This window comes from Carcharhinus amblyrhynchos, chromosome 11 (genome assembly GCF_965287045.1).
Source record: "Carcharhinus amblyrhynchos chromosome 11, sCarAmb.v2.hapA, whole genome shotgun sequence".
Classification (NCBI taxonomy): Eukaryota; Metazoa; Chordata; class Chondrichthyes; order Carcharhiniformes; family Carcharhinidae; genus Carcharhinus; species Carcharhinus amblyrhynchos.
In genome coordinates, this window is record NC_137334.1 from 78922594 (window position 1) to 78949336 (window position 26743).

Sequence of the window (26743 nt, forward strand, 5' to 3'; positions counted from 1 at the left end):
CGTCATGATTACCACGGGCTTGGAGGGCCGAAAGGCCTGTCCCTGTGCTGTACATTTCTTTGGTCCTTGTTCTCTGTTCTACCAATATCCTGGAGATTACCATTGACCAGAAACTAAACTAGGCTAGCCTGAATGAGTGCAGCTCCAACAACACTCGAGAGTTTGGCAGAATCCAAGACAAAGCAGCCTGCTTGATTGCCTTTCCTTCCATTCAGGTTCACTCCTTCCAGCACTGACACACAGTGAGAGCAGTGTGTACCACATACAAGATGCACTGCAGCAACTCATCAAGGCTCCTTAGGCAGCACCTTTTGAACTTACAACTGCTACCATCGAGAAGGACAAGGGCAGCAGGCATATGGGAACACCAGCACCTTGCGGTTCCCCTGCAAGCCACTCATCATCCTGACTTGGAAGTATATCAATGTTGCCTTAATTGCAGCCAGTACTATGGGTGTATATTCATCACATGGTCTTCAGCGGTTCGAGAAGGTAGCTTATCACTACTTTCTCAAGGACAATTAGGGATGGGCAATGAATGCTTACTTAGCCAGTGAAACCCATATCCCATAAATGAATTTTTAAAAGTCATCACCTGTTCAGAACAAGCATAGTTGCTTCCTACATTTCTATTTTTTCATCATAATACATTGCATTAAAATAGAAAAAGCTGTTTTTACATCTCATAAATAGTGCAGACGCACCAAAATGAAATTTCACCGATTACTGTATGGAACTGAAGCTGGTTTATCTCAGCTCCTTGCAAGTCACCTCTGATTTGCACAATAACTTTCATTTAGGAACCAATATTCAGAGCATTGCAAGAGATAATTCATATCAACCTGTAACCTGTTCACGTGATGTGATATTCTTCATTCACATTATGTGTGCTACTCGTATGCACTGTGCTATTGGTTCTGGAATAATGCATTATTAAAACCTGCTTTTTCATTTGTTTCCAGTTCGGAGAGGCTAAATAGAATTAAGTAAAATGACTCCTATATATTATAGAAGCATATTAGGAATTATTGAAGGAAACTGAGAATATTTTTCCTATTCAGAGAGCATAGGTGTTGTAAATAGGATTTAAATAATGGGCTGCCTTTGAATGGATTTAGGCTGGAGATTCATCTCTAATCATTGAAAGAAGATTCCAACAAATCATGTAAATTGTGCGTCCTAGCAAGCAGCACAATTTTACCCTTGGCCTAAATATGGATGGGGCACATGTGTAAAATCTCTTAAGTTTATTTATTATTGCCACAAGTAGGCCTACATTAACACTGCAATGAAATTACTGTGGAAGTCCCCTAGTCACCACACCTGGTGCGTGTTCGGGTACACTGAGGGAGAATTTAGCATGGCCAATGCACCTAATCAGCACATCTTTCAAACTGTGGAAGGAACTGGCACACCCAGTGGAAACCCATACAGATACGGGGAGAATACACAGATTCTGCACAGACGGTCACCTAAGCCAGGAATCGAACCAGGGTCCCTGGTACTGTGAGACACTGTGCCACCATGCATAGGATCCATTTGCCAACTCGCAGTGGTTACTGTCAAATTTAAGCAACTTTCAAAATGGCTGGTTAAAGCAGGGTGTCAAGAGTTAAATTACAAGGAGAAATCACATCAACATTTATTCTGTTATCTATAGAAGAATAAGGCCTGATTGAGGTTCAGCAAATGTTTAAGAAGTCGATAGGTTAGGTGCGGGGAAACTAATTAAGATCAAGGAAATAACTTTAAAAAGAGCTGAATCGCCCAGGAGAAAAAAATGGAGGCATTTCTTCACACAAAGTGTGGTAGAAATCGGGAATGCGCTTCCCAAAAGGCTATGGATGTTTGCTTGAATGGAGCTTTTGAGAGCAAAAGAGAAAGATTTTTATTAGGTATCAAGGAAAATTTGGTGAAGATCTGTCATGATGAATGGTGAAACAGTCTGAAGAGTCAGAACGTATTCTTCACACTCCCCAAGTTTTATCTTTATGTTCCTTTGAAATCCCTCCTATCAGTAATCCTCCCCCCAAAAAACTAATTCATATTAACTGGGAAGTCCTGTTTTATGCTTACACTGATTTATGCTAAATTAATGGGACATTCCCCATTGAATCTTGACTTAAGTCGATGGTGCACCATAAATGTGCGCCAGGACAATGTGGAAGTCCCAGCACATGGTTTCTGAAAATGCCAGTATTACAGCATTCAGCTGCAATCTCTCCCTAATTTCCATCATGTGCACTGACGATAAAGTGAGTATTTACACTTATTTATTTGCACACTTATTTCTTGGTCTAGCTGCAGTGAATAGAGGCAACAGACATTCTTTGGGTCGATTCATTTTTTTTTGTAACAGCTTTAAAAAGATGTTTAACATGTATGTAATGCACAGAAAATGAAGGAAGGATTTTTTTTTAAATTTCCAACTTTGTCATGTCCAGTAAAAAAGCACATTAATGTATAACAAGGTGGGCGCAAGTGTCTGGAATATGTCTCAGCTGAAAATCCATTGGATTTTGCTACGTATTTTAAGCAGTGTTTCTCCCAATTTTATGAGTTTCCCTGATGAAAGGTTGATCCTCAGAAACTTACATTTGCAATAGGAAGTTTGCAGCTTGGCTAGTTCAAATGCTTTTAGAAAATGTATTTCTTAAGGTGGCATATGCAAGCCTCCTGAAGCTGATGTGAGCTTTCTGATAGACATTGCAAAATCCAGTGCAGATTAAAAATCTGGAGTCATGTTCCATCACCATTGCTACATCCGGCTTTTAGCTTGGCTTCTTAACTGAAGTTCTTTTTGTGGCTACAACTAGGGGCAGAAGAGTCAAGCTAGATGTAAAGTGTGCAGTTCACACGTCCAAACTCCCTACCCCCTTCTCCCCTTCCCCAATTTCCCCCTTCACCCTCCTCCTTCCGCCCCTTCCCCTTCCCCCTCCCACTCTTCTCCTCCCCGTCCCTCCCTCCCACACTCTTCCTTCCTCCACTCCCCTTCCTTCCTCCCTCCCATTTCCCTCCATATTCCTCCTCATATCATAAGGACATAAGAACATAAGAAATAGGAGCAGGAGTAGGCCATCTAGCCCCTCGAACCTGCCCCGCCATTCAATAAGATCATGGCTGATCTGTCGTGGCTCAGTTCCACCTTCCCGCCCTCTCCCCATAACCCTTAATCCCCTCTCTTATCAAAAACCCATCAACCCACGTCTTAAAAATATTTAGCGAGGCAGCCTCCACCACTTCAACGGGCAGAGAATTCCAGAGATTCACCACCCTTTGAGTGAAGAAGTTCCTCCTCAACTCCGTTCTAAACCGCCCCCCCCCTTTATCTTGAGGCTGTGCCCACTAGTCCTACTGTCTTTTTTGAGTGGGAAGAGTCTCTCCACCTCTATCCTATCCATCCCATTCATCATCTTATACGTCTCAATGAGATCTCCCCTCATTCTTCTAAACTCCAACGAGTACAAGCCTAGTTTATTCAGCCTCTCCTCATAGCTCAACCCCCTCAACTCCGGTATCAGCCTAGTAAACCTCCTCTGCACTCCCTCCAAGGCCAAAATATCTTTGCGCAGGTGCGGCGCCCAAAACTGCACACAGTACTCCAGCTGCGGCCTCACCAATGCCCTATACAGCTGCAGCAAGACCTCCCTACTTTTATATTCAATCCCCCTCGCTATGAAGGCCAGTATCCCATTCGCCTTCCTGACCACCTGCTGCACCTGCAAGCTGGGTTTTTGCGACTCATGCACAAGGACCCCGAGGTCCCTCTGCACCATCGCCTGCTGCAGTTTTTCGCCACGTAAGTAATAGTCCTTCCTACCATTATTCCTACCAAATCCCTCCCTTCTTGTTTAGAACCAACAGAACAGATGTATAAAAAATATTTTACTGATCGTTGTGTGAGAGAAAGAAGTATATTTTGTGAGAAATTTGAAATGATGAGGCAATTAAATGAAATGTAATAGTGCAGTTGCTAAATGTTTAGTTAAATGTTCACGTGGTATCAAAATTTTGCCTTTATAACCTTTTTGTTAATAAATATTTTCCATTAAACTTTACAACATTCTACAAATGTTTTATTGAAGCACTAAAACAAAACACTTAAACATGGAATTATGCAAATGCTTTATTGAAACATCAAAACACACTAGTTAAATAAGGGAATTATAAATGAAGTAAGCAAGGCAGAAGAGTACTAATCAGAAACACATTTAAACTCTTCACCATTCAAAATGTGAACTCTTCTTTGCTTAATCTCTTGCAGGTATCCAAATCATGGTTTGAGAAGTTCTGGTCTCTCATCTTGCCAGCCAGATTTTCGGTTCCATATTCTAAATTAAAACATACGAACGCTTATACACATGCCACACATAAAGTTATATAGTAATATAATACAGATCTAAGTTTTAAAAATTTAAAGATTCTGCTATCAGACTTTTGAATGGACCTATCTTGCACTATAGCTGATCTTTCTCTGCACCCTAGCTATGACTGTAACATTACATTCTGCACTCTGTCCTTTCCATCTCTATGAGTGGTATGTTTTGTCTGTATAGCATGCAAAAAACAATGCTTTTCACTGTATACTAATACACGTGACAATAAAAAATCAAATCAAATAAAATAAATAGTTGTTTCACAGATTTAGAACAAATAACTGAAGCTGTGTTAATTTATACATTAAGTAATACTTTCCTCAATCATAAAAAAATTCACTCTTTAAATGAGCTAATAACAATAGGATTAACTACTTAAAATAAACAGCGAAAAAGAACAAAAGCTTCAACATAGTTTTCATAACAGCATGGAAATCCTTCTCTGTTTTCAATCAAAGCTGCTATTTCCAAGCTAAATCTCAATGGGAACTCTCAATCTGGCTGCATTATAAAGGAACATGGTTAGGGTCTCCTGCATCACCCTGTAGCCTGCAGGGAAGTTTCCACTGAAGGCCAAACGCTGCTGCTTCCATCAAGAGTTCGGGTACAATTTTTAAACTCAAGTAAGCGTGCAAAAATTGTGTGATTTTTGGCAGCCCGTGGCTTTCTGCCATTGATTAGAAATTATGGGCAATATTTCCTGGCTTCTAAGCGTCTGATGCCCCAAAAGTTGCACAGCGGAATCCCTCTCGGAAGAACTCATGTAAGGGATTGCACAAAAAGTGTCCAGAAGAGCTAACTTACCCTGGACAGCTGCAATGGGAAACTATCTGACAAAGGGATTTAAATTGCTAATTTTGGGTGGTTCTGCCAGTTTTACCCTCATAGTTACTTTGCAAGAGTTAGAAGAAATAAAACCACTTCCAACTTCGGCCTAACTATCTTAAAAACCCATACTGAGTCCCGCATGAGACAACCCTCCATGCACCTAACTCTTCCATCAGAGGACACCCCCATACCACCCCCAACCCCAGCACACTCCAGTCAGACCCCAGCCTGACCTGACAGCGGACATCAAAAGGGGCACGTCTTCCTTACTGTATTTCATCTACACCACCCTGCTGCAACCGGGAGCATCCTTCACTGCCCTTATCTCACCCAACCTGAGTGAGGAGGGTTGGGCAAAACAGGAGCTTTGCAATTACAGCAAAGTTAAGTCCCTCCGAAGTGGTAAACCACTGGTGGTTGCCATTCCAATGAAGTTACAGGCCATTGGGATGGTTTTCCATAAGCCTTCATTATTATCTAAAATACATTCTGAATAATAGTTTATTCTTGCCAATTGATTGTGTTGCTATGAATGAAGACAATTCACGCAAACATTTGCACTTATACATAGCTGTACACACCCTTGGGGATTTTCACAGTAACTTCATTGCAATTAATAAAAAATAAACTTGAACTTTAAACTTTCTTCTTGTTCCAATTATGAATCAAAGTAGGTTTTTCCTATCTCACTGACACTGCAAAGCACCATAGTTTAGCAAGTCATTCCCACCATACAATGTCAGGCACTCACTATGTCAAATCTTCAACATAAGCCATTTTTAAGAAACTATCCAACTTGAGTTAAAGGGAATTTTATCCTTGCATTGGGAATCATTTGTAGATGATCCACACTGACCCTCCAAGCTGCAATTTCAACCTGCGCCTATGAGCGGGTGAGAAAGACAGCCGTTAAAAGCAACGCACTCTGCCTTAACTGTGCAAACCAGAATCCAATGGTGTCATTGGACCTGACTACTATCTTAACCAGAGACGTGTGTGGGGTAGCTGCTGTAGTTTTCAGGGCGGCCTGAAGGAGGCAAGCCTGAGCAGCAAAAACAAAGTAAGGCTTTTTATTTGCTTTTTGACTTCCTTTTGTGACTCTCTGGGCCTCACAGGGAAGGGTTATGGCCCAGACTTTCATTATAACAGAGCGGCTCTCCATTATGGCAGACTTTAGGAAATGGCCAAAGATTCTAAGTCCCGCACTCAAACCCAGCATTCTCCATCTTCATAAGGCGGGACAGGGGTTGTATTGAATTTCTCGCATGGAAGCATCTGGCCATTCAAATCACTCTGCTGACCTGGGATTTTGGAAGGCCAGCAGTGTGGAACTGGGAATATACTGGACATTCTGGAGTGTACAGTTATACAGCTAGAGGGAGGTCTGAACTTGCTGGATTCACTTGGAAAGCCTTTGGAGAGGTAAAACGTTGCTCTGAATAGGTCCTGGGACCTTTGAGAGAGATGAGGCAACCTTTGGACAAGATAAGGCATCCTTTGGGATTGTTAATATTGAACATGATTATGCACTTTTAAGACACATGCTCATTGGAACTGTCAAGCTGGCAAAGAACTATCCAACTATTAAAGAGCTGCCCGGCTTTCACAGCTATCCATGAAATGTCGAAGCTGTCAATGAATTGTTCAAGGATACCAGCCAAGTTGGCATGGAAGGGTAAGAGCAAAAGGTAATAGGGTGGTATGGATTGGCATGAGTTGGCACAAAGTTGGCAAAAGGGTTTATGGGGAAATGGGGTGAGTATAGGGGCACTAAGTTGGCATAGGGGCCAAGCAGGTAATAGGGGTGTGTAAAAGGATAGTGTTGGTATATGGAGGACAATAGGGATGGATAGAGAGACATGCGTTGGCATATGAGATATAGGGCAATGGAGGGGGGGTGGGTGGGAAGAGATGCATGGTTTTGGGGGTCATGGGGGCATTCAGGGGTCATGTGTTGAAATAGATTGGCATGGAGATGGCAAAGGGAGTGTTTGAAGGGGTGAGGGCTGGAAGGATGTTGTTTGTTTTTTTTTACTTATTTAAATACAATGCCAGAGAGCAGAGGCAGACCTTGTGCCCAGCCCGTGTCCACACCAGGCAACCAGTACATTCACTCCAAGGTTTCCCGCTCCAACTCATCTTTTAGACCACTCCCACTGACCAAAAATCTGGAAATCTATGGAATTGGCAAATCTGACCTGGCAATGAGAACCTGGGCCTAAGTCTTCCTTGCCTTGGACATCAGACTCCTTCAATCACAACCTGATCCACCCCATCCCCCCAATCCCCCACAACCAGGATGTCTTTCCCCAGGAATATGAGTATGTTGAACCAACCCTCCAGCACCTGATAATGGTTTACTTTCTGCCAGCATTGTGTTTCTCCTGCCAGCCAAATGCCAACTCCCACCGACTCCGAACAGAAACCTGGCTGAAGCTCTGCAGATGTGGCCAGGTCATATAAATCTCTCAGGTTTCTTACTGCCTCCTAATCAGATGAGGCTGCTTCTTGCTTCAGAGAGACTGGGACCATCTGAGCTCTCATTGTGTTACAGCCAGATACTCCCAAACCTGCTTTCAACCTCACATGGCCTTAACCACTGAGCCACTCTCCTACCAAGAAACAATCAACACTCTCTGTTTGATATGTTAATGGTTAGTTGACAATGAATTTTCTGTGTCATTCCCAAGAAAGAGATTCCCTTACTTTATATCATTTTGCTTTTTATTCTAACTGGTCATTTATTTTCACTGGTGTTTATGAATAAAATCAAATATTACTTACTGAGTTGACTTGGATGAATCTGCTGGTGAAAGTTTTGATTCTAAAACTAAAATCAAAATTGCTAGATTGTGGGCAATAGGCTTTAGTTCATTGGAAAACTTGAGGGGCAGTAAAGCACCCAGACTCCATTGTCAATTGATGGGGTTGGAATGTCAATCTAGGGTCAGACCCCGGGGCATGGGATCTTCTCCTGAGTCCTGACCCCAAACTGGGGTGCTCTTTTTATCAGCACTTTTCCTCTAACTGGGATGGGAGGCAAGTTCGATGTTCTATTATTGATGCTGGGCGCTGTCTGGAGACCAAAAAGGCTCTTAGGGGTGATTCCCAAGGCCAAACAGTTGCCATGTCCAGGCCTGCTGTTATCTTGAAGAACAGAGAAGAGCTCCAGCAGCCTCATGGACCAATCGAGTGTCCAAAAGGTCAGCCATTTTATTGATCCATTCTGCTTAAGTGATGGCAGCTTTGTTCCACAACCTGAGCATCTCAGTTAGCACTCCCTTTCCTTTCAGAACTTTAATAAATCAGCGGCACTAAGACATGCCGTTCTACTCCGTGCACTATCATGGTCTAGATCATTCACCTCTTCCGTTCCTATTTAGTCCATTAACAAACTCTTCAAGGAACTTAACAGGCAGTCACTTGGAGGTGGGGAGGGTTGCCAACATTCACTCCAATCCCTACGCCACCCTCACCTTAAACTTATCAACCCAGCAGACCACCACGATGGCACAGTGGTTAGCACTACTGCCTCACAGCGCCAGCGATCCAAGTTCGATTCCACGCTTGGGTGCGGAGTCTACACTTTCTCCCTGTGTCTGTGTGGGTTTCCTCCGGGTGCTCCGGTTTCCTCCCACAGTCTGAAAGACACGCTGGTTAGGTGCATTGGCCAGGCTAAATTGCCCTTAGTGTACCTGGAGTGCGTGACTAGGAGATTTTCACAGTAACTTCATTGCAGTGTTAATGTAAGCCTACATATTTCATGAATAAATAATTTAAAGGCCCTCACTTCAAATTTGCATCTATTGCAGAGAAGCTGAAAGGCTGACATCAAAATCTGCTCACTGGCCTCCTGCACCCAAACTTACCTCCAGCAGCGACTGAAAATCCAGCTAGTGATCCCCATTAATATCTCTGGTGTTGGTTACATAAAAGAATCTCTGAATAAATTGCAAACAGATGAGACATGGGAATCTCTACTTCGCCACGGTTGATTTAACCTGTTAACTACAAGTACCATGCACTAAACTTTATTAAATGTTGAAATCATTGTGAAGGAAACAGTGCAGAAAAACACTAAGTGAAGACATCACTAGAGTATAGAAGACAAAGAGGAGATTGAAAATGGTGTTTTTTTTTAAATTTTGAGGAGTTTTGACAGAACAAATAGAGAAAAACCTTTTCCCCTTGTTTGAGAGTCAATGATGAAGTGTCATTTTATTTAAATTTATTACTAAGAGAGTGGAGCAACAGTTAAGGAACAATGCAGAGAGGCTAGGTAACTTATTCATTAACTTGGTAACTTGTCTTCAAATGGGTGGTACAGTGTTAGCACTGCTGCCTCACAGATTAAGCGAACGGGGTTCAATTCCAGCCTTAGCTAATGTCTGTGTGGAGTCTGCACATTCTTCCCATGTATTTGCAGGTTTCCTCTGGGTGCTCCAGTTTCCTCCCACAGTCCAAAGAAGTGCAGGTTAGGTTTATTCACCATGTTAAATTGACCCTAGTAACATTGGATTAGCAGGGTAAATATGTGGGGTTAAAGGGATAGGGCCTGGGTGAGATTGTGGTTGGTGCAGACAAGATGGGTCAAATGGCCTCCTTCTGCACTTCAGAGATTCGATGATTCTATGAACATAAAGTTTTGCTACAGGGAATTGTTGAGACCAAGGCCATTGTTCCTTTTAATGGAAAATCATATATAGAAAGGATAGAGTAGTATATGACTATAAGAGCAAAGTAGGATTGGTTTTGGATTGATCTAGTGAAGAGCTTGGACAAGCATGATGGACCAAAAACAGGCTCAATCTGTCTTGTCAACTTCTATGGTTCTATGATGGTATGTAGGCTAATGCCACAAGTATTACCAGAATGACAAGATAAAATGTGTTACAAATGGACAGGTTGGAATACACATATAATGTTCTTAATGGAGAAATATAATTAGGGGATTAAGTGGATAAGTTCTCAATAGGGATTGGCCCAGTTTGATAAGTAAATCAAATGGATTGGCACAGACGGGCTAAAGCAGGAAGCTTTGAATGTGAAGCATCAACAATCATATGGAGTGCAGAAAAAAACATTCACAGATTGTTTCTGCCTATAGTTGCCTCCAGGATGTGATTTTGATCATTTGGAAACCTTAACCCCAGTCCAATGTCATCAGGGAGAAGAGGCAATCACAAAGTAATTTGATTATGGTTTTCAAGCTGCCAGCATTACCCGTGCTATATATTGGCAGGACACAGTGACTTGCCAGGAGAACTGATCCATTTACAGATTTTTAAAAGTGAGCATCTCCTGACCTGTGCAAACTGTAATTTGCAGGGGCATCCTTAAGGTTATCCGCTGATAGATTTGAGCATGTTACAATGTTCAATGTCTTGCTGAGGCAATGTAGAAACCAGTTTCTGTTTTTTTTTCAGGAATTGCCTTGTGTTAGAGGGATATACCATACACTATGCTATTGGATGTTAGTGTCCTTAAGTACACAATCGTGCTTTGGAATATTTAGAGACATCTAAACTTTGCCTTTTATTTTTAATCCATACTTCTTGGAGAATCACCCTTTTAAATTCTATAGCTCCATATTTACAGTTGGAATCTTTTACAACTCTGATTTCAATCGGGCCAAGTTCAAGAGCGTACTACAAGTTACCACCAAATGTCTCCTGTTCCACCAGAGGCCCAAACATCCTAGACCACTGCTCAGAAATATCAAACATGCCTACTGCTGTGCCACCCGCCCACACTTTGGCAAACCAGATCACAAGGCTATGCTTCTGTTCCTGGCTTGCAAGCAAAAATTTATCAAAAAAAGTCATGCAGTGCTGGTCTGAGAAATCGGATGATCTCCTACGGGGCTACTGGACTTGTCAGTATTTAAAAACTCTGCAACCAACCTGAACGAGTACGCCACTACAATAACTGACTTCATTAGTAAGTGTGTAGAAGACTGTGTGCCAAAGAAGCAAATCTGTGTGTTCCCCAACTGGAAACGATGGATGAACAGGGATATCCACGATTTGCTGAAGTCCAGGTCTGAGACATTCAAGTCAGACAACACTGGCCTATACAAGAAAGCCCAATACGATCGAAGGGGATCCATCAAAGATGCCAAAAGACAGTACCAGGCCAAGATAGAGTCCCAGGCTAGCCACTGACTATGGCGAGGTCTACAAGACATAACAGGCTACAAGATGAAGCCATGTAAAATCACCGGCTTCAATGCACTCCTCCCTCTCAATGCATTCTACGCCCATTTTGAACAAGAGGTCGGCGAGAGAATGCCCTCCACCCTGGAAGCCTCGGATGAAACTATATCTGGAGTCACCATTGCAGATATCAGAGCAGCCTTCTCAGAGGTCAATCCATGCAAAGCAACTGGCCTGGATAGGGCACCTGGACAAGCACTCAGGTCCTGCATGGATCAGCTGGCGGGTGTATTCACAAACATTTTCAACCTCTCTTTAAAACAATCTGAGGTCCCTATCTGCTTCAAGAAGACAACAGCATCCCGTTACCTAAGAAAAACCAAGCAGCATGCCTTAATGACTATCGCCCGATGGCTCTGATATCCATCATTATGAAAGGCTTCAAACGGCTAGGCATGGCACAGATCAACTCCAGTCTCCCAGACTACCTGGATCCACTACAGTTTGCCTATCGATGTAACGGGTCCACAGCAGATGCCATCTCCCTGGCTCTGCACTCAACCCTGGAACACCTAGATAATGCGAAGACCTACATCAGACTCCTATTCATTGACTACAGCTCAGCCTTCAACACCATTATTCCCATGAAACTCATCTCCAAACTCCATGGCCTGGGCCTCAGCACCTCCCTCTGCAACTGGATCCTGAACTTCCTAACTCGCAGACCATAATCAGTTAGGTTAGGCAACAACACCTCCTCCACGATCATCCTCAACACCTGTGCCCCACAAGGCTGTGTTCTCAGCCCCCTACTATACTCCGTATACACTTGCAACTGTGTGGCCAACTTCTCCTGCAATTCGATTTTCAAGTTTGCTGATGACACCACCGTAGTGGGCTGGATTTCAAACAATGACGAGACAGAGTGCAGAAATGAGATAGAGAATCTGGTGAACTGGTGTGGCAACAATAATCTCTCCCTCACTGTCAACAAAACGAAAGAGGCTGTCATCAACTTCAGGAAGCATAAAGGAGAACATGCCCCTGTCTACATTAATAGGGATGAAGTAGAAAGGGTCAAGAGTTTCAAGTTTTTAGGTGTCCAGATCACCAACAACCTGTCCTGGTCCCCCCATGCCGACACTATAGTTAAGAAAGCCCACCAGCGCCTCTACTTTCTCAGAAGACTAAGGAATTTGGCATGTCAGCTACGACTCTCACCAACTTTTATGGATGCACTATAGAAAGCATTCTTTCTGGTTGTACCACAGCTTGGTATGGCTTCTGCTCTGCCAAAGGCCGCAAGGAAGTACAAAATGTTGTGAATGTAGCCCAATGCATCACACAAGCCAGCCTCTCATTCATTGACTCTAGCTACATTTCCTGCTGCCTTGGCAAGGCAGCCAGCTTAATTAAGGACCCCATGCTGCCCGGGCATTCTGTCTTCCACCTTCTTCCGATGGGAAAAAGATACAAAAATCTGAGGTCATGTACCAATTGACTCAAGAACAGCTTCTTCCCTGCTGCTGTCAGACTCCTGAATGGACTTAACTTGCATTAAGTTGATTTTTTTCTACACTCTAGCTATGACTGTAACTTTACATTCTGTACTGTCTCCTTTTCTTCCCTATGAACAGTATGCTTTGTCTGTATAGTGCGCAAGAAACAATAATTTTCACTGTATATTAATAATGATGTGACAATAATAAATCAAACCAAATCAAATCAATAGAAAAAAATCCTCATAAGTTCATTTTTTCTTTAAAACAAGTGCTATTGCTGTAGTCTTCAATTTTTAGAATGTATCCGCAAATTAGCTTCATGTTTCTTGACTTGAAATCATGAGAATTCTGACAAAAGTTTCAACATTAGCCAGCCATGTTATGTTAACATCAGGCTGGCAAAAAAAAAGCAGACATTAATCACAAAATATTTCATAAACCACTCTTTTTCTCATTACCTGCTCTACTCTCTTCCCAGAACCTCTGTGGTGATTAGCTGATTCACATACAAGCACACCATCTTATTTACATGCCTGACACAGGATATGGAACAAAATTGTCAGATGTGCTGCATTCCAGTTTAATACACTCTCCATTAGGCCAGGAGAACTGATCGATTTACACGATCGGGTCCCACTTCAGTCAAAGATGCGAAACGCCTGCCTGATGCAGCTTACAGGCAACTCACAGTCTGGGAAGGTAGGAAATCCAGGCATTCACATGTGTCTGCAACTTTTATCAATTCATCCTTTTGTTTCCTTTATCAATAACATTCCATTTTAAAAGGTTAGGACTGGGAAAAATTGAGTGGGTGAACGGTCCCACTCACTTCAGCATTGAAGAATTATAAGGAGGATAACCTGAGTAAGCTGTTGCAGGTGAAACAGTCCTAGGTCAAAACTCTCAAAACAATCCAGAAAAAATGTAATAAAAGGCTTGCTTCCACCTTCCTTCACTTATGATCCCTTTAAGCATCTCTAGCAGTGAGCATCTCCTGACCTGTGCAACCTATAATTTGCAGACGGGCTCAGGAAATGGCAGTATTGATTCACATCAGAATCACACTGGGAGCTTAACTCTGTTAAAAATCAGACAACTAGTCATTTCCAGCGGGCCTTGGTTCTTAAGTCCAGAAGTATAACCTGGTTGGAGAAATGCGAGAGTTGTATTGCTTTCAGGTTAGATGGCATGGGTTATGCATTTCTCTACCTGTGCAATAACCCTGTACTTGCCTTGTGTGACCCTCCATTTTTTAAAATTAGTATTTGCACCTTTTACCTGACCATTTTTAAAAATTCATTTGTTGGACGTAGGCGTCGCTGGCTGACCAAAATTTATTGCTGGTCATTAGTTGTCCTTGTTCAGGGGATAGTTATGAGTCAACCACATTGCTGTGGCTCTGGAGTCACATTTAGCCCAGATCAGGTAAGGATCTGGTTCACTAATGTCCTTCTCTTATGGACATTAATGAACCAGATGGGTTTTTCTTACAATCAACAGTTTCATGGTCATCAGTAGATTCTTAATTCCAGATATTTTCTATTGAATTCAAATTACGCCATCTTCCATGGTAGGATTCAAACCTGGGTCTCCAGCACATTAGCCGAGTTTCTGGATTAATAATCAAGCAATAATACCACCAGGCCATCACCTTCCGATACAAAGATAAGAAACAGGAGCAGGACTAGGCCATTCACTCCTTTGAGCCTTCTCCGCCATTCAATAAGATCATGGCTGATCTGATTTCTCCACATTCCCGCCTAGTCCCTATAGCCTTTCACCTCCTGTGAGACCACATTTGGAGCAAGTTGTACAGTATTGGTCTCTTCATTCAAAGAAAGATGTAAATGCATCAGAAGCAGTTCAGATGACTAACTGACTAACACCTGGTAAGGGTGGGTTGTTGTGTCAGGAAAGTTTTGACAGGTTTTGCTAATTTAGAAAAGTAAAAAGTGACTTTATTGAAACATAGAAGATCCTGAGAGATGTTAACAATGTTGATGTTTCCACATGTGGGAGAATAGAGCTAGGGATTACTGTTTAAAATAATGGGTAGCCAATTTAAGCCAGAGATGAGGAGACTGTTTTTCTCTGAGGGCTTTGGAACTCTTCTTATTAAAAGGCAGCAGAGGCAGATACTTTGAATATTTTTAAGGTTGAGTTAGATAGATTCTTGATTAACAAGGGGATGAAAGCTTATTGTGGGTAGACAGGAATGTGGAGTTGAGGTTGTAATCAGATCGGTCATTATCTTATTGAATAGCAGAGCAGGCTTAAGAGACCGAGTGGCACCTTTAGGTTGTGATCTATCTCCTCTATTTTAAACACTTCTGAAAAAAAAATCCCACACATTTATTGTCCTGATGCAAAAGTCCTCTTCTCGCCATTCCCCTCCCACATCGGGTCATCCGTCTTCTGCTCTTAAGTTTGCTACATCTTGTTGCAATCTCTCCATGCTACAATTTATATCTAACACATTCTCCCTATCTTATTAGTTCAGACGAAGAGTCAAGCTGACCTGAAACATTTATTCTGTTTTCTCTCTGTACCGATGCTACCAGTCCTGCTGACTTTTCCAGCATTGTCTGTTCTTGCTGGACAATATTCTTTATTTTAGTCAACATCCTTCAAGCAAACAGGATACCCAAGAAGTACAGATGATGGTCACTTTCTTGCTCTACTCAGTTTCCTGATTTCAGGTGACAATTTTTTTAGGAGCATCCTTAAGTTATCCATTGATAGATTTGGGCATATTACAATGTTCAATATCTTGCTGAGGCAACGTAAAGACCAGATTCTGTTTTGTTTTGCCTTGCGTCAGAAGGATATATCATGACGCATGCCACAGAATGTTAGTGTCCTTAAGTACACTATTATGCCCTGGATGATTTAGAGACTTCTAAACTTTTGTCCAGCAGAGAAAACTTGCTTTTAATTTTTAATCCATATTTCTTGGAGAATCACTCTTCTAAATCCTATAGCTTCATATTTATAGCTGGAATTTCTTACAGCTCTGAATTCTTTCAATAGAAAAAAAGTCCCATAAGTTCATTTTTTTCTTTAAAACAAGTGCTATTGCTGTAGTCTTCAGTTTTTCGAATGATCTCCGCAAACTACTCTAATCTTTATTGACTTGAAATCATGAGAAGTCTGACAAAATTTTCAACATTAGCCCAGCCATGTTACATTAATGTCAGGTTGGCAAAAAGATAAACATTGCTCACAAAATATTTCACAAACCACTCTTTTTCTCATTACCTGCTCTACTCTCTTGCTAGAACCTTTGTGGTATTCAACTGATTGACATACACATACACCGTGTCTTATTTACATGCTTGACACAGGATATGGAATAAAACTGTCAGATGTACTGCATTCCTGTTTAATACACTCTGCATTACGTCCCCTATGAGTTTTATCACGTTCTAACCCTGAAATTCCACTGTCAAATCCTTCAGTGATGTTCATAACTGGATACCACAGGACATGACATGCTGCCAGCACTCAGAGAGATCATCTGCATAAAATACATCTTGAGTTGAGCAATGAAAAAGGATGTGTTTGAATATGCTGGAGAATGATTGTGACTGATGATTCTGTTCCCTTGCAGTGAAATTTATGGACTCATTAATAACAGTTCAAGTCATTAAACATCTGCAGCTATGCCTTAAAAAACCTGTGGTAATTGGCACTACTATTGGTGACAGCAGTGGAAATAAATAACACCTTGCTTTACAATTCGGACAGTGTAATCATAGATATCATCTATGCTTTATTTTGTTTTCAGGATTTAGACTTCCAATGTGTCTAGACAGCCTTCAAAGGACGATTCCCTGATGGTACACTCAGGGGGCAGAATAACACATTCCAAGCACATACATTGCAAAACCAAACCAGTAAGCTCGAACACGGACATGCAATGTTCCAAATTCCATGATAATGAAATGAATATGTTTTGGAACATACTTGAGAGGGGGGGGGCCTCATCGCTCTACCAAATTGTAGGTAAATACAGAGCGATCGCACCAGTAATGAATTCTGTGTTTCCGAAACCCACTTAACTTTGCTTTTATTCATTAAAAGGGGGACATTTCTTATCCTTCTTGCTGGTCATTACCAAATACTGACAATATTGACACTAAAGGCTGCAACTGTGCAATACCATGCAAACAGCTTGGTGAAGGATCAGCTTGTTTTACTTTGTTCATTCTTGGGATGTGGGCATCGCTGGCTGGGCCAGGATTTATTGTCCAATCTTAATTGCCCTTCAGAAGGTAGTGGTGAGCTGCCTTCTTGAACTGCTGTTGTCAATGTGGTGTAGGCACACCCATGATACTGTTAGGATGCCAATTCCAGGATTTTGTGCAGATCCAGTGACAGTGAAGGAATGGTGATATATTTCCAAGTCAGGTTGGTGAGTGCCTTGGTGACGAACTTCCAGTTGGTGATGTTCTCAAGTATTTGCCATCCTTGTTCTTTTAGATGTTATGGTCGTGGGTTTGGAAAGTGCTGTCCCAGGAGCGTGAGTGAGTTGCGACAGTGCATCCTTCAGATGGTACACGCTACTATCACTATGTGTTGGTGGTGGAGAAAATAAGTGCCAACCAGATAAGCTGCTTTGTCAGGGATGGTGTTGAGTTTCTTGAGTGTTGTTGAAGCTGCACTCATCCAGACAAGTGAAGAGAATTCTATCATGCTCCTAACTTGTGTCTTGTAGATGGTGGACAGGCTTTAGGCAACAAAAAGTGAATTACTTGCCACAGGTCTTGCTTCTTACCTGTTCTTGGAACCTTTTATTTATATGACTGTTCCAGTTCTGTTTCTGGTCAATAATAAATCAAGAATATAGCTCAGCAAATGGTGTTTGATAGCACTTTTAGTGACCCTTTCCATCACTTTACTGATGATTGAAAGTATACTGATGGGTTGGTAATTGATCGGGTTGGATATATCCTGTTTCCTGTGTACAAAACATACCTGGACAATTGTCCACATTGCCAGGGAGATGCCAGTATTGTAGCTGTACTGGAACAGCTTGACTAGCTGTGCAGCAATTTCTGGAACAGTCCACTGTTGGAGTATTATCAGGGTCCACAGCCACATCAGTATCTAGTGCCCTTCAATCATTTCCTAATATCATGTGGAATTAATTGAATTGGCTGAAAATTGGCATCTGTGATGTTGGGAACCTCTGGAGGAGGCTGAAATAGATCATTCACTCGGCACTTCTGGCTGAAGGTGGTTGCAAGTGGTTTAACCATATCTTGCATTGATGTGCTGGATCCCCCAGCATTGAGGATGAGAATTCTTTTGGAGTTTCGTGCTCCAGTTTAATTGTCCAGCACTACTTATGAGAGGATATAGCAGGACTGCAGAACATTTTCCCCAGACAAATCAGCACTATGTAAAACAAAGACGCATTTTAAATGTATCCTTTACAAGAAACATGTTATAAACACATTTCTTAAAGGTACAGTACCATCACGGTGAGCTTATTAGCTATTAAATGCAAGAAAAAAATGATAAAGCACATGCATATACATTCACACAGGTTAGAAATCAGAATTGAGTCCAAAATTAAACAAAAATATTAGAGTCAGTCTTTAGCTTGTCCTTGAAGAGCCAATGGTGGACAGCTGCGGCTGTTCCAATTTGTGATTCCAGTAATGCTGACCTCAGCAGGTAAATAGTCAATTTTGAGATTCTGATGTTCTGCAGTTTAGATGAGAAGTTGTTCTGTTTCCTTTTCAGCTGTGCCTTTGCTGACTTAGGTTGCCTCAGCAATTGGAGAGCGAGTGGGACTTGTATTTGTTTTAACTGCATCAGGACAGGGGTAATTCTCTTTCCTCTTGCATCTCACACACACTAACACACCCAGAGCTAATCCACACTGACCAAGTTTAGCAGCTGGATTTTGGCCCAGTCTTTTCATATTCTTGGAAGGTAAAAATCAATCTAGGTCATTGCTCACAGACGATCATTCCTCATGAGGTGATAGTCAGCTCCCATTATCACCATAGGAGATGGCAATTAATTTCTGTATGGTTTTCATGCTTTTGATGTGTCCTTTAGCTGGAAACTGGACATAGTTCCATTGTCTCTTTCTCTCTCGGTATCACCCACCAGCAATTCAGTCATTGACTGAATTTATACCATCAGCTACTTTTGGCTCGTACTTCCACTTTTAAAACTACAGGTTTTATTTAAAAGTTCATTATGTCAGACCATGCCAAATTTGAAGATTTTCTTCCATCATCATGACAATCTTCACATATACATACGCAGATACATGCACGCACATTTTTCTATTCTACCTTGGGAAATAGTGGAAACATTTTGGTAAGAGTAGCTGGCTGATTATCAACTTGTTGGGCGGTGTTAAGTTTAAGTTTATTTAATAATGTCACATGATTACCTTAACACTGCAATGAAGTTACTGTGAAAATCCCCTAGTTGCCGCACTCTCGTGCCTGTTTGGGTACACTGAGGGAGAATTTATTATGGCCTAGGTACCTAACCAGTGTGTCTTTCAGACTGTGGGAGGAAGTCAGAGCACCTGGAGGAAACCAGACCTGACACGGGGGGGGAGGATCGTACAAACTCCATGCTGACAGTGACCCAAGCCAGGGTTCGAACCCAGGTCCCTGGCGCTGTCAAGCAGCAGTGCTAGCCACTGTGCAACCATAATGAATGCTTCTTCATGGTCAACAAGTCCTGGAACAGAACCTAAACCCAAAGTATCGAGTATCTGGTTCGAGGCGGTCACTCTACTTACTGAACCACAAGACCACTGATATCATAAATGCTCTTTCATTCCCTAACAACATCATGGAGCCCAAGACCCTGAAATTATTTTAGTTGCTTTTCTCCATAGAATCCAAAGTAATGGTGGTCTATTGAACTTAGAGTTCTTCCATACACACTCTGTCTTTTCTACAGTAAATGTCAGAATGACTTGCTGTACCTGATAAACAAATAGCACCAAGATGCACATTGACACTGGAAAGATTGAAGAGGTGAGTCACTCTGGGCTTTTAACAGCATATTTCTTTTCCATTCTATAAGATTACTGACTGAATATCCACTTCAATGCATTAGGCACCAGCACAAAGGCAGGCATTAGCAACCAAAGTCACCTTGACTCATTCTTGTTGAAAAAAACACGGTAATGCTAAAAAGTACTGCCTAACCTTTTCTTGGTTACACATACATACATATCAGTATATGAAACTATCATTGTACCTGCCCCATTTGTTTGTCTTATTAATAATTCAGATACACAAAAAAAAACAACTGTACTGCCATAGCATGCATTTGTTGCACTGTATTTGTACTAGTTAAGTAATAATTGACATTCAGTAGCATTACCAACACTGATTCTCTCAGTAACAACATCCTGGGGGCTACCGTTGACCAGAAATTGAACTGGAGCAGCCAACCTTGGCCAGAAGAGCAGGTCAGAGGCTGGGAATTCAGCAGAAAGTAACATATTTCTTGACTCCTAAAAGCCTATCCATGATCTACAAGGCAGAAGTCAGGGGTGTGATGGAATATTATCCATTTGTCTGGCTGAGTGCAGTTCCAACAATACCAAGACACTTGACCTGATCCAAGACAGAACAATGCACTTGATTGGCTCCCCCTCTGACCAGTATTTATTGCCCATCCCTCATTGTCCGAGGGCAAAGAACAAAGAAATGTACAGCTCAGGAATAGGCCCTTTGGCCCTCCAAACCTGCGCCAATCGTGATCCTTGCCTAAACTAAAACCATATGCACTTACAGAGTCTGTATCCTTTCATTCCCATCCCATTCATCTAGTCACCCCTTAAATGTTGCTATCGCACCTACTCCCACCACCTCCCTAGGCAGCACATTCCAGATGTTCTGTGTAAAAAACTTGCCTTGCACATCCCCTCTAAACTTTTCCCCTCGCACCTTAAACCCATGTCCCCTAGTACTTACTTGGCTTTTCTACCTTAGGAAAGAGCATCTGACTATCCACTCTGTCCATGCCACTCATAATCTCGCAAACCTCTATCAAGTTACCACTCAACCTCTGTCATTCCAGTGAGAACAAACCAAATTTATCCAACTTCTCCTCATAACTAATACCCGCCAGACCAGGCAACATCCTGGTAAACCTCTTCTGTACCCTCTCCAAAGCATCTACATCCTTTTGATAGTGTGGCGACCAGAATTGTACACAATATTCTAAGTGAGGGCTAACTAAGGTTCTGTACAGCTGCAGCATAACCTGCAAACTTTTATACTCAATGCCCTAACTGATGAAGGCAAGCATGCAGTATGCTTTCTGGATTACCTTATCCACCTGCGTTGCCACTTTCAGTGATTGATGGACATGTACGCACAGATCTTTCTGCCTGTCAATACTCTTAAGGGCTCCACCATTTACTATATAATTCCTACATGCATTGGACCTTCCAAAATGCATTATCGCACACTTGCCCGGATTTAACTCCATCTGCCATTTCTCTGCCCAAATGTTCGACCAGTCTATATCTTGCTGTATCCTCTAACAATCGTCGGAGAGGATTGAAAGTCAACCACATTGCTCTGGCTCTGGAGTCACATGTAGACCAGACCAGGTAAGGAAGGCAGATTTTCTTTCCTAAAGGACATCAGTGAACTAGGTGGGTTTTCCCAAAATCAGCCATCAGTAAATTCTTAATTCCCGATTTTTTTTTATTGAATTCAAAATTCCACCATCTGCTGTGGCGGGATTTGAACCCAGGTTCCCAGAACATTAGTTGAGTTTCTGGATTAATAGTCCAATGATATTACCACTAGGGCATTGCCAATAGCCAATATTGATCCGTAAGTCCCATCTGAAAGAAACAAACATCCCTAGGCAGATTGCCATCAAAAAGGCTTGGTGTGTTGAGTTGCTGTTTGGTGACTGTTGTGCTTTTGGTCTTGGTATCTTTCATGAGCAATCAGTGCCCATGCAGACATAGGAGGTGATTAGCATTGCTTTACTGCAGTCTTACCCAAACTAATGATCTTGTGATGCCACAATGCACTGGCTTGTAAAGTAGACAAACCAGACAATTCGTACAGAAAAATGATAGTGGTTCCAGATATTTCAAAAGGGAAAAAGATGTGGGTATGGGAAGGGCAGTGATTATCACAGTGGGGTATGATCAGGAACAGGACAAATAGAAGGATAGACAATCAGGAATGAGTGACTGGGAAGAAAGGCAATTGACAAGTGTTGACAGAATCAAACAATTGTCTGCAGGACTACATTGAAAGAAGAAGCTGTCCTGTATTTTTTAAAAATATAAAATGTTTCCAGCCAGCTGTAATCTATTAAAGATATATATAGCCCTGGTTATCCTGAGTAAAACAGGACCAGATTTTTTTTTGTTTTTATTTTTGAACATTAAATTTCAACATATGGGCAGAATGGCTATAACACTTAGAGCGATGTTAATGGCTACATTGGGTCATTGCTGGCAAAAGCCAGTATCTGTTGCCCATATCTAATTGCCCTACTTCAGAGGACAATTAACAGTCAAACATGTTGCTGTGGGTCTGGAATCACATGTAGGGTAAACCAGGTATGGACAGCAGAATTCCTTCCCCGTAGGATATTGAACAAACCAGATAGGTTTTGACGACAATCCATGGTCGTTCCATAGCCTCCATTGCTGAGACTAGCTTTCAATTCCAGAAATTCCGCCAGCTGCTATGGAGGGATTTGAACTCATGTCTCCAGAGCATTATCCTCAACCTTTGGATTACTCATCTAATGATTTTATCACCATCCTACTCGTTCCCCACAAGAGAATTCAAAATGGATGAAGGGGGATAATTTGCCACACTCACAGTCATTGAAGATATCATGTGTTGCTTTGGTTAGGCCCATTTTATTTCTGTGAAGACTGAAAGTTGTTTGGAATGAATTGAAAGGGGAACTTGCATGGCAGATTGTCAGCAGTCTAGATGTATTCAAAAACTGAGGAGAGAACAGAGTAATTTGAGGCAGGTTTAAGGTGCAGCATTGTATGGTGCATCTTAGGAGAAGTCTCATTTATACTTTTCCATTTCAGCTTCATTTTCAGAGGTTTTGGAAGGGAGTGGTCACAAGAAATACCACATGACTGATTCTTATCACTTTACCATTCTTAAACAAGGCATAATGGTTAGCACTGCTGCCTCACAGTGCCAGGGACCTGGGTTTGCTTGGGTTTCCTCCGGATGCTGCAGTTTCCTGCCACAGTACAAAGATGTGCAGGTCAGGTTGAGTGGCCATGCTAAATTGCCCATGAGTGTCAGGGGAATTAGCAGGGCAAATGCATGGGGTTTATGGGGATAGGAACTGGGTGGGATTGTTGTCGGTGCAGGCTCGATGGGCTGGATGGCCTCCTTCTGCACTGTGGGGATGCTCCTATCAAAGTAAGAAGAAAACCCCACATTTTGGCCTGTCAGATGCTGCAAGTTCTTCAAAGCATTTCCTTTCTCCGTGTCAGTGAAGATATAAAAAATATTCAACCCAAAGGTCTATGGGTCCACTTGGCACTTTGCACCATTTGTTTGCCATTATCAAAAAAATCGAGGAAGAAAGCAAATACAGGAAATACTCCAAGAACTCTTGCAGCTGTTGTTTATTACCTCAGCAGAATATTGCGGCGACTTTATCGGGCAAAAGCTGGATTCAATTAGTGCAGAGAAATGACAAACGGCACATAAACGAGTTGACGTATCGTTACAAATTTCAACGCAAAAGAATTACAAGCAGATTTTTTTTCTCCCCAAGTATGTGAAATCAAGCTAGCTTGCACCCTTTATTATCCTAAAGCTATTTATCACATCTGGTGTATATTTATATGAGAACCATATAGCCTGTTTGCACATTAAAGGTTTTGATTTGGGAGATATATTTGAATTGGCAGGTTCGACCTGTTCTCTTCACGTAATGGTTGCCTTGCTGCGTTTATTATTCTTTCCCCACCACCCCCCCCCCACCCCCACCCCCCAATGACCCGGTCCCTTAAGTAACTTCAACGCTAATTCAATCCAGTTCACTTCTTAAATCATCAGAATTCTCAGAACAAATGGCAGCTTTTGCTGGTGGGACACGGTGAAAGCAGACGACATTTTAAAAAAGGGGTTTGGTCTGAAACGCACGCTAAGGCAGGATTTTCCGCGCTCGCCCAGAAACCAGAAAACACTGCCTGAGGCCAACGGACCTTTCCATGGTCCTTCCTCTCCCACCGCCTATCTCCCCCACACATCCCCCTCCCGCCCCACCACCACCACTACCACTACCCATCTCCACCCCACTGGCGATTCCCGTGGCAGGCAGGACTGAAAGATTCCTCCCCCCCTCCCCGCCCGCATCAGGTTCTACTTACAAGAGGCAAGTGGACCACTGTTGAATTGCAGAACGATATTCAACGCTTGATACAATTTTGGCTGAGATTTTATCATGCACAAAGTTACAATCACATCCACAATGCATCCCATCATTTGGAGGGTTTCAAGAAGTTTGGATATAAGCAGGAAATTACACTGCATCAGAATTTCTTTAATCTGATTTACATCATGATTACATGGAAATTAGCACTGGAATCGATACTGTTCTTGTTTCCCAAAACCCTGCCCTGAAATTTCCCAGGAATCTTCATAGCGTATGCCAGGAAACAAAACAGATGTAAAACAAGGGAAAATTGGCATAGGCAGTCAGAGCTCGAGGAAATCATGGAGAGTGTGCCTTGTTTTAGTTTGAATTCATCCTGCTGATATTGTGAAAATAAATGTTTGTGCATAAATCAGGAGCGGCATTTTTGCAGTAATTCAATTGTGGAAGATTTTTCCTTCTGCTTTACGTAACAGACTTTGATTCAGTTCATCCTGGTGGCCTCCCACTCAGTTAATGGAGTTGCCCTCCTGAATGGTGTTGTGTGCTACATGGAAGTGGCTCTGGCGGCAATGGCCATACCTACGCCTAACTCGCTTGCCACTGCTGCAGTATCCCCACCCCTGACCCCTACTTCCCCAATGCAGCCAACCTGTCTCACCCTGGACTCCTCAGAAACACTTCCATGTCTTCAAGGGCAACTCGGTACTGAAGCACCCACTCCTTTATAATGCAATCTCTGTCACTGCCAGTGATGGTGCTGCTGGGGCTGATATGGTCAACAGCTTGGAAGAGAGGAGAGAAGAAGATGGGGGGAGGGGTGCGATGTTGGGACCCATTAACTGATTGCGACTGGCAATTGCTTCACAGGATTCTGTCATATGAAATAACTAGGATGTACCCTCTTTTGGATTAACAATATTCAGCCTCTGGAAAATACGATGGGGGCCTCAATGTGGAAAATTGAAAACTAAACAAGGAAAGAAATATTGCTATAAAACCAGCAGTCTGAAGTCATCCTTTGCATTATTGAAAATTTTGGACTTACTTCAGAGCTCTAGAAATGCTGGAAACTTGCATTTGCTGCTCTTTTTCATGGGGAAAGAGTTATGTCAGTGAGCCAAAAAGGGGCAGGACATAGCACAACAGAACTGTTAAGAAAATGCAATTCATAACTCTTAAACTAAAAGCAAAATGCTGCAGATGCTGGAACCTGAAACAAAAACAGAAAATGCTGGACAATCTCAGCAGGTCTGACAGCATCTGTGGAGAGAGAATAGAGCCAATCTTTCGAGTCTGAATGACCCTTTGTCAGAGTTGATGATGACAAAGGGTCACCCAGACTCGAAACGTTGGCTCTATTCTCTCTCCACAGATGCTGTCAGACCTGCTGAGAGTTTCCAGCATTTTCTGTGATTTTTTTTGTTTTTATTCCAATTCAATCAAATCAAGTCCAATTCAGAGTCTCAACAAGTTGGGACATTCCCGATCCAAGCTGACAAGACAGGGCTCTCACTTCCTGTCTTGGGCTTGATCTACATGATCCAAACTGATTGGAGTAGGCATAGCTCCTCCTCCAAGGCTTGGTCTCATTTACAGCTTAGCCAAAAGGCCGAGATGCTGCTTTTAAAAATTGCTTCAAATGAAGCTAAAATGTAACCTAATGACTTCGATCAAGCACAGCATGGATTCTTAAGCTGCTGCATTACAGAAAAATGTGAGGAAATCTCTGGCCGCTATCCTATGTGAAGCAAATGGGAAAGTTAGAAAGAATTAGACTTTTAAAACACCTGAGAGGAATTTCAAATTCAACCCATAAATCTTGATACAGATTGCTTCAGCAACGTCTGGAAATAGGTGTTTGACAGGCCTTACGTTTTTAATGGGGCAATTCAGGAATAGAAGTCACCTTTACATCTGATGATTGATGATCAATAGCCCAACCTAAGGTATGGCTTTGATATGCAGCTGGCACGCTTTCCTGTCTCTTGCTCCCCTGTGTTGAACTCTGTTTCTCTTTTGATTTGCACCGGTAATAAGATATGATAGAACGTGAGTAAATGTGGGGAATTTATTGTCCAGTTTGAAGGGGCTGCTGAACTAGAAGTTCAAAGCTTGCTTGAATCTAGTAACTGTGCATGTGTGTTATGTGTGAAACCTGGTATTTATTTCTCTGAGTGGTCTTAAAATAGCGAACGGTAATGTTAAAAGAGACTTTGGAAATGTTAGGGGGACACATCACGTCTCAGGAGAGCATATACTGAGTCTGCGAGCTATGAACTTCCAGACAGAGTACCTGAAAAGCGACTGCAACTTGGTCAATTTTCCTCCAACTAAACTAACAGAGAAAACTTCGGCATGTTCCCCCACAGAGGATGCTCCCACCCAAATTCCAGCTTTCTTTGCATCCAGGTGATCCAGTGTATCCAAGGAAAATTCCCTCAAACATGCTGCATCACTGTGGAAAAAAAAGACGAATAAAATCCAATGCTACACT